Below are 9,741 nucleotides of genomic sequence, written 5' to 3'. Positions count from 1 at the left end.
AACTATATTTCAGGTCAAATCCATCCATCTTCATCCGCTTCGATGTCGGGTCGCAGGGGCAGCAGCTCCAGCAAGGGACCCCAAACTTCCCTTTCTCTCCACCTAGTCCTGGGTCTTCCCCAGGTCTGGTTCAAATCATTTTAGTGAATATTTCTGATAATAGTTTTGAAAACACTAATCAAATCACTGTTTTCCTGCATTCTCAAATGTAGTTTTATTGAAAATGTCATCACTACCGGTCTCACTTGGGTGTCTATTGGTAACTTGATGCAACTCCTCACTTCCGCCTTCAAAATATGACGTCGCCTACTTCTTGACACTAGATGGCGCACAGCTCGTTTTGATAATGAATGTCATATCAGCCGTTCACGGGGAATTTAATTTGAATTGTGACTGGGTGTTGTTTGAGGAGAAGATTATAGTGATTAAAGCTCATGTGACCGTGTGTCAGTGTCAGCATAGCCTTGTTATTGCACTTTTAGGAACGTGTTTGCTCATTGCATACAAAGCTGCAACATATTCCTGCAAAACTTAAATTGTTATGGTGTTTCTCTCCTGTGATAAAGACAGAAAATGGCAGAGAAGTCATGGAACAGAACTGTGAACACAACCTAAAAAACAGATTTGGACACTTTGCTGGATAGAATGGGATAGCATTTTTGTAATCAGTCTAGACCTATTGTGTTAAGCAGGACACTAAATAATGTGGGACAAAGTTAACTAAATGGTGTACAGTGTATACAATTTCCAAATCTGTTGAATCCTTTCTCAGTTGAAAATACCCAGCATTCTCTCTGCTTCTATGTCAACTCTGCTTGGCCATTGGTTTCATGTTTTACAGAAACGTCCCTCTGAGATTTGACAGACTTCTTGACAGCCCTCCATCTGTCTCTGTCATTCTGCTGTGCCGTCACTACAAATAGTTACATGTCAGTATGACCAGATAGACAGTTTAATGGGCGCATGGAGGAAATTACATTTCACACTTGGTGCTACAAGGCATTTAATGATATAAAATTGTGTGGGATTTAGACTTTGATGCCCCATGTTAACTTAACTTCTATTAAACCAAATAGTTAGTTCAGTACAGTTTGGTGTCATTATAACTTAAAGCTTGGATTATTTTTCTGATTTGTTTGTCATCTTCATCATCTTAAACACAGTCCACTGAAACGTTTTTTATATTTTTCAGATGAGTGTGTAAATTGTCGTGATTTACAAGAAGCAGATGGTGGAGGTTTTAAAAACCCTCTGCAGCACTCTGCTGAGGCTCAGCTTGCAAAGAGCCACACTCACATACCCAGATTGGCTAAACAGAATCTGACATTTATGAGTTTTCTCCACATTTTGCATATACTGCATGCAATGATGGAAACACGTACTCGAGGCAGACAGGAAGATGATACATTTGATTTTTAAGTAGTGTTGAGGAAAAGTTTCACAAAGACCTGGGGCCTTAATAGTCTCTGAGGAAGGTAGTTAAATTGCTTCAGGCGTTGACAGTCATTTTGTGACCAATGCCATAGAGCGGAGGAGTTTTATAAGTCTGTCCCATTCAGAAGTCCTTAAAGGTGTCTCTCTGATTCTTCAGAGCAGAGTTGATGGGGTGCCCAAGAAAGATTCACCACAACTCATTAAGTGACAGTTATCTTCTTAATAGTTGAAACCGCATTTTAAGCTAAATGAATTGATGCATTGCACCAACCTGGTTGATGTATTTGTGTTTTGTTCTATAAAAGGGCTCATTCTTTTTCCTGCAGCTGACAGTAAGGCACATTCTTCACCTTTAGAGTGAAACTCTTTAACACCAAGCACATCATTTCAGTCAACAAATAGGCCTCTGCTTAACAGAGGTCCCCGTTAAAGACACCTTTTCTGGTTTAGTGCAGCTCAGGAATGTGACTTACACTTGTTTTCAGTTTGCTGGCAAGCTGTTCTCTGTTGAAATATTCTCATTTTTAAAGTAGTCCAGAATAACCACTACTGTCCATGACTGAACTGTCACATATATTCATACAAGATCAACAAAATGTTTTCAACAGGCACTTTGACCAATATGTGAATCCTCAAACAAATCCTTGAATGTTTTGAGCAGCATGAATTATTTGTATATACTGCACACTATGTATAAAGTCATTACTGGTGTAAAGCTGATTCACTAGCCTTAAAATGTGGATTGAGCTTGAAGTCTTGCTTCTCTTTAATACTATCTCATCTCACTAGAGGTATGCTGTGGGCCTCGCCAAATTTAATGGCTAAGACTTTCAAAATTTGTTTGGATGATCAATATCCATGAGCGTGTACATGCACTGTACGACTTCTTTGTGGCGTGTATCGTTTGCAGTCATGATGAGCTTGTGGATGAAAGATTTCTCGTTACATGCGTTCCTGCATATCAGTCACCTGTAAAGACATTTAACAATGTCTTTTGTTGAAAAGTTGAACACTAATCAATTCCAATCCAGGTCTACTTAATTAGTGAGAATTCATTTTCATAATGTAGCTGTTGCCTTAAGGTTCTGGTTGTTGAGCTGCTAATTAATGTGATGTGTTTTTCAGTCAGAGTGTTTTTTTTTAAATAGATAGATATATTTGACTTTTTTTCAAAGTGTTTCCACAAGGTATTATCTCTTTTTCAATAAATTAGCACATTGCTTTATCAACAATTGTGTCCCTGGAGGTTTAGGTTTCGCTGTTACAGGTAGCTAATTAACGGCCTAACAGCAGCACGAATTAGGCACGTTTGACCTTGTTTGAACTTGTTCAACAGTCTTTTGAAGTGGGTCATTTACTAATTTTGTATTTATAATCTGGTAAATCAATGCCAAGAATAATGAAGAACCTACTGAAAATAGCATACTGAAAGACAGCCTATGATAATACAATTGCTAATCTGCAGGGGAAATCTTGTGCTGATTACATATAGGAAAAAATCCCTGTGTGTGCTTTAAATGTTCTTCAGGCTGTACATTTGCATTGAGCATTATGTGAGCTCTAACCTCAGATAAGTTATCTCATGTGACCTTAAACCTGTGCTATAGAAGGCAGGAACAGGAATGGAGACAGTTCTGCTATGTTTTTCTTCTTTTTCCTCCGCAGTGGTTGATTATAAAAATTTGGTACAACTCCAAACTTTTCATGTATTATCTTGATTGAAACCTTCCTCCCACTTCCTGCCAGCAGTTGACTCGAGCCTCCTGAGCAAACAGATAGCATTAACCAGTTTCTTGTGATGGTCGGAAGGAGAGTGTAGGACATGTATCCTTGCAGTCTCTCCCTTTTCCTGGGCTTTATGGGTCCATAAGTGGAAAGGGAAAGGTGGGGTGACTGCTACCTCCCTCTGCGAGGTTAATGCTCCCAATCAAGTTTGTTTCACTGCTTTTCTTGGGGGTGGGTCATAGGCCTTCAGCATGGATCCTTCACACGCAAACTTTGATTTGGTGAGTATTTGACGTTGAGATATCCATAAAGATGGAGAGTATGATTAGTAGGAACAAGCACAGCAGGACTGTCTGTGCATCCTGTAAACTGTTACTTTATAGGTTGACAAAGTAGTCATCAAATCAAGTGTGAGGAAGTCTTGCCCATTATAGCTGTTAATGCTCTGTGGATGTTGTAGAAAGGCTTTTCATTACGATGGTGCACTCACAGGAAATGCAGTTGCTGCAAAGACTCATTGTGGCCCCCAGACCTGTAATCATTAACCACAGTGAATTAAGACTTTGGGACCATAAAAAAACAAAATTGGTGTTCTTTATTTGTGCTGCTTGGCCTGTGATTGCAGGGTGTTTTTCAGTGTATGCTGTATAAAAAGTTAAATATACCGTACAGTATGTCACTTAATTACAACAAGTGCATAAAATACATTGAAGGACATACAATTCAAAATCAGTGAAGTGGCCTTTAACATTAAACATCTAACATACTTGAGTGGTTAGATGCTGTCTTGCTACATGTCGAAATATGTTAGGGTCTTCAGAATAAGTAGCTTTATGTCAATTATTTAAACAGCATTTAAATAGTAATGAAGTAGTGTCAGAGAATACACACCATGGCATAAATTGATTAATGTCATGGTGTGTACCACAGCACACTTCAGACCACTAGTGGCCAGCATGTAATAGAAATTGCATGCAAAAAACCCCTCTAGGGAGAAATGGACCCTTCCACCAGACATAATTTTGAGCTTTATTGAGGACAAAAAGTGTCACTTCAAATGGCCAGAAATGTGACCATAGGAGCACTGGTGTCATTTTAAAATTTCATTACTTATTAGTTGTAATATAATAAAAACAGTTTTATTCAGAGTATTTTTTGGTCATATAATACCAGTAGCCCACTAGGTCTATGTGAGTAAAGCTCACCTCCCGACTTCATACAAAATCTAATCCACCTGATTTAATCTTTATTATTTGAAGATTGTGGATGGAAGGGGGCAGCTGAAAACAACAAAGCAAGATTCAATATGTTCTCACAACATGTGATCCTAGAGTGCAGTGGTTTGGTTTATGAAAACGGAAAATCCAGTTCTAATAAAATTGCTTATGTGAGATCAGAACATGATTTTTTTGTTACATTCCTAGTTGTTTCTTTTTCCTTTAAACTACATAATCTTGTATTTGGAATCTTGTGTTTTATGATGTGTTTTTAAATAGGTGGTATCAACCAACATAAATCAGACATTTCTCTACGGCTTTTTAGCAATAATTCAAACATACGTATATGATACACATGATATAGACACAGTCTTAAAGTCTTACAAATGTGTCTAAATTCTTCAGAGAGCAGCCTGATCAGAAGGTGCAGGCTGAACTGTGAATCATGAGGAGTCTCTCGCCTGGAAGGGTTTAACACACTGGTAGGGCTAAGCAAATAAAACAAACAGCAGATGCAGAGTTTTACTCAACTGTGGAGAAAAAGAAAATATGTCATATTTGGCACAAAGCGTTCATTGCTTTTATTCCATTGCCTTTAGATCAAATAACTTTATTGTGAAAAAATTGAGAAATGCCAGTTTCACATGATCCACGTGGGAGTATGATTGCTGACTCCAGCTGGTGTTTCCAACAGCTGTTGGACCCACTATGGAGAGTGCATAAGAATCATGCGGTATCAAGACATTTTCCATAATCCTTGTCCTCAGTGAAGAGTTGTTAAGGGATTTTGACTAGCATCTGGGAGGCACACAGATGCAGTTACCTAAAAACAAAATTAACACTAACTCTCCATGATGTTCTCTCTTCGTCTTTTTAAGGTAAAACAGGCCTGTTATGGGATTTGATCTGGATGCCTCTCTGCAGGGTGCAGGGTGAAAGGTTAACATCTAGACCTTGAGAAGTTAAAAAAACAAATAACCAACTTTGAAATAACTAATTGCTGAAGGAAAAATAATCCACCACAATAAAGCAGTGGACAGAATTACAAATGTTTACAATATGTGGGACATCAAAGAAAGAGTTACACATAAGGTTGTCATTACCGATGATGAACACAAATGAAAGTTCCAATTGGAAGAATTTAACACACAATGTTTAGCATGTTGGATTAGCATCCATGTATGTGAATGAGTAAGTGAGTACAGTTGTATTAGAAGTGCAACTAAAAGGCAAGTATATAAGGAAAAAATAAAGTTTTTAATCTTGTTGCTTGGTGGTGTACTTTTCTTAGGCAAGCAGACAACTCACCAATTGTGGATAATATCAGGGTATTTCTGATGCATTTAACGCTAAGGCACTACAGCCAACAACACTAAATGTCAGGTTTTCCAGATAAAAGGCCACTGGTTTTCTCTCTAGATTTACCTTTTTTCATCATAACCTTAATTTAATTGTGTGATCTCATTGGGATCAAGATCTCTTTTACAAGAGAGGCCATGGCTCAACACAATGGGTAAAATTCATCAACCAATAGTATATTGTCCCAAAAACACCCAAGCCTCATTATTTAATGATGCGACATTTATGATGGATCTCACTGTTTATGTCTTGAATCCTAGTAGTTAAACATGAGATTGCCTTCATCAGGGGAAATTTCTTCAATCAAAGGCCTTTGTGATTGACTCTAAAGACTTACACATACTGCATATCCCGCTATCCAATTAACCTCACTCAGAGAATGGACGGAAGTGAGAGCAGGAGTGTGACGGGTTACAGCCCCCCGGAGACACACAGACGTCCCCTATGAGAGCACTTCACCAAACTCCAGGTTTGATTGTTGCAGCTTTGCTACTATCTGACTGTTTTCATTCAGCCTTTAGATATCCTTTGAGGTATTTTTGCTTCTGGTATTCTGTTTTTCCTGCTGCTGGTTGGCTGCGTTAAAGGCTAATATTGACTTTAGTGATGTGTTTTTTGTTTGGCATGGGAACGCTTCAGGCTCTGGCTGGCGCTGGCCTCTTTGAGTGGCTTACCAGAGGGGCCTGGCAGATAGCCAGCATGTACAACAGCTAATAATGGACTCTGCTATACAGTACTGCCCTTCTCATCAGATGAGAGAAGAGAGTAAGAAACAGCTATGTTGGTACAAGCCATTGTGTTTTGAGTAAGTTCACAGCATTGCGTTGAAATGTTTTGGAGTTATTATGTTATCCATAGTGTAAAAGTTGAATATCTTTTAGAGATAAATAGAGGATTTAACCTGGCTCCTTTCAGTTTCATGAAGCCTAAGCTGTTCCACAGAGAACAATACTTATCTTCTTTGCTAGGAACCATTCCACGGCATTAAGAGAGAAAAAGAGAATACAGAAAATATGGATCACAATTAAGGAGCAAGGATCAATGGGCCCTCTGCCAACAGATTTCACGAACTACTCCATCAACACAAATAGAGGCATAATAGGGAGTTGTGCAGTACAAATCCACACAAGTCTTGACAACTCTTTCTCTCACTAATGCAGAAACTATCTGAAAGATAAATAGAAATCCTGTAAGTTTTGGAGGAGGTCCAACCACCAATTTAGTTCGGCAACACAACAAATCAATGTTGTTGTTTAGACAGGGTGTTCCCTCACTGGGTTATGTAAGATCTAGCACCGCAGAATTGAAAAAAACTGTTGCTTCATCAGGGTGGATTTTCCTTGAGTAAAATAACCAGTTCTGTGGGTAACTTATTAATTATAGTAACCATGTGACTCAAAGATTGTGTTTTTATTTGCAACAACAGCTTAACATTTGCTTTTTTTGTGAGCTGCAAAGAAGGCGGTAATAACATTGTCCAAAAATTTACTTTTACGGTATGTACAATGTGCTTTTACTTATTATAGTGCGTAAAATTAGGATTAAGGCATTCGTGAAAATTGTAAATTAAATTATTAATGCTGTATTTAATATTACTGAAATGATTGGAATCTTCTTTGTGGGATGACTACTGTTATTTTAAGGAATAGTTTGACATTTTGGGAAATAACATCTTTTTGCATCTGGGAGAAGATTGACATCAGTATATTCTTTATGGTAAACATGAAGCTGCAAATAAGGCGGCCTGTTAGCTTAGCATATATACTGGAAACAAGCTTAATTAAAATAGCACATCATGTTCTGTCTCTAAGATATTTCCAAAACTATTCGTTTGATTTAATATAAGATAAAGAGAGACATGCCAAATTTGTAAATGTAAAAAAACCTGTATGACCTTGTATCCTTGTTTGAACTTTAATTTCTGGAATATTCCGTATGGAATGTAGTTTGTTATCTAAAAAATACTCCTTTTTTGAAAATAGATCTTGTTTGCTTTCTTATGAGAAATTAGATGACAAGATTGATATTATTTTCATTTTGTTTTGATGTCTCCACGTATGTCAACGTAATTACAAGTCTCGGAGACCACACAAGTTCGGGGATGATTCCTTAAAAGCTTGTTGCTGTAAACAAACAACAACAAAAAGAGCTTTTACAAGGTCAAGTCTTTATTTAACAATGTGATAAAACTGAAAACATGTGCTGATATGTCTGCAGCTTTTCATTTACAAATAACAACAATTAGTAACAGCTGCAATAACAACCACAATTCTGGTTGGGAAGGCCCAGGTTTATCTTGCTGCTTATCTGTAGTTGTCATGACATTCATGTAAATTTCACTTGTGCATTCCTGTGGTATTAAGACACTCATGGATCCCTGGCAGGAATTTCCCTGGCCCGCTCTCTGTTTTCTCTGCTGTGTCCCTGCCCGTCCTCTGGAGGTGAGGGAAAGTTCAACCATACTAAATCTGGAATCTTTATCTTTATTTTTAGTGTTTCTCTGCAATGTTTAGGGCAATAAGTCCACATCACTATTAAAAGATATCCATTTTTAAGTAGTTCACATATTTTTCAAAGGTTGTTACATTTTTACTGAAAGTAAAAACAATGTGTGCCTGCTTGCATGGGTTTGTTTCACAGTGTACCCAGATCCATATCAAATCCTTTGTGTAATACAGAGGCAGAATATAATCTTCAACAAACCCATGAATACATAAAGGAATAGGATAACTGCTGCAATGATTATGTTAGTGACCGGTGGGAGAATCGCATTACTTGCAGATAAAGGAGAAGAGAAACGTTTGAATAGCATCTTAAAAATAATACCAGAAAAACCAGAAGTGATTCACGTCAATGCCTTGGCAACATTACAATGTTGCAGCTCGTTGCCACCAGGGCTTGATTTTCTTCTGTCTCTCCAGAACTGTTTACAGTTGTGTTGCCCAAATAATTAATGGGTAAATGTAGACTATAATCAACATCACCTTCACTTCGTGTGTGAAATTTTCCATAATGGTTTGACATATTCAGTGATGGCAAAGATCAGGTGAATGGAGACATGGTGTGGAAGGGTGGGACTCTTTGTTTTCCTTCTGCGTCATTCCTCAGCAGCGGCAGTAGATATTATGTCCAGATGTCATTGCAGCTTATAGTGAACATTATGTTATTTCCCCTTTTTGCCTCACAGCTTTCCTGCTGTCTATTAGGATAAGATCACTTGGCAATAACAAATTGATTAATTCGATAACAAAATATTTACTATGTAAAACTTCTATGATTAATACTTTTGGAATAACAATTGATCAATTAACAATGTGTAATGTGACAGGACATGGAGATAAACCCACTGACATTTATATCCCAACTGCCATTCCCCTCAGCTCTTTGGGGTGTTTTAGCATCATTTCCGGTCTGAAACTTTACATTTTTAGTTCACTCTTCCTGTGTGTAAATATTGGACATGCCTTCATCAGGTGTTTAGAACACAACGCCAGTGCTTCTCATGTCTCCTGGATGTGTAAATAGACCACTGTTTACTTGCTGAAAGGGGATACCATGTTAATGTCTTGTTTACAGCTTAAATCTGTAATTTAACTCTGTTTAAAGATGTCGATGCAGCTGCCCAGGTACAGTCAGATGACATAAATCAACCAATATACAGTATGTTTCTCATAAGAAGTCCTCTGTGAGGCCTGTATGTGTGGGAGCAATATTATGACTCTCAAGAGGCCAAGTAGGGTTATTTCCACATTTCACCATGCAAACGATTCTCTGACAGCACTTTCATCACCACAGATTTCAGAATTTGGACATTTATGGGTGGTGATGGCGCAGTAGATAAGACACATGTCTTTTGGTGTGGGAGACTCTGGTTTGATTCCCACTGCAATACATTAGCCAATGTGTCCCTGAGCTTAACCCCTAGTTTCTCCAGAGATGTGCAATGTAAATATATATATATTTATATATATATATATATATATATATATATATATATGTATATATA

The sequence above is a fragment of the Etheostoma cragini genome, chromosome 11 (assembly GCF_013103735.1).
Source record: "Etheostoma cragini isolate CJK2018 chromosome 11, CSU_Ecrag_1.0, whole genome shotgun sequence".
Taxonomy (NCBI): domain Eukaryota; kingdom Metazoa; phylum Chordata; class Actinopteri; order Perciformes; family Percidae; genus Etheostoma; species Etheostoma cragini.
The sequence above is the reverse complement of the archived record's forward strand: the minus strand, read 5'-3'. Positions refer to the sequence as shown.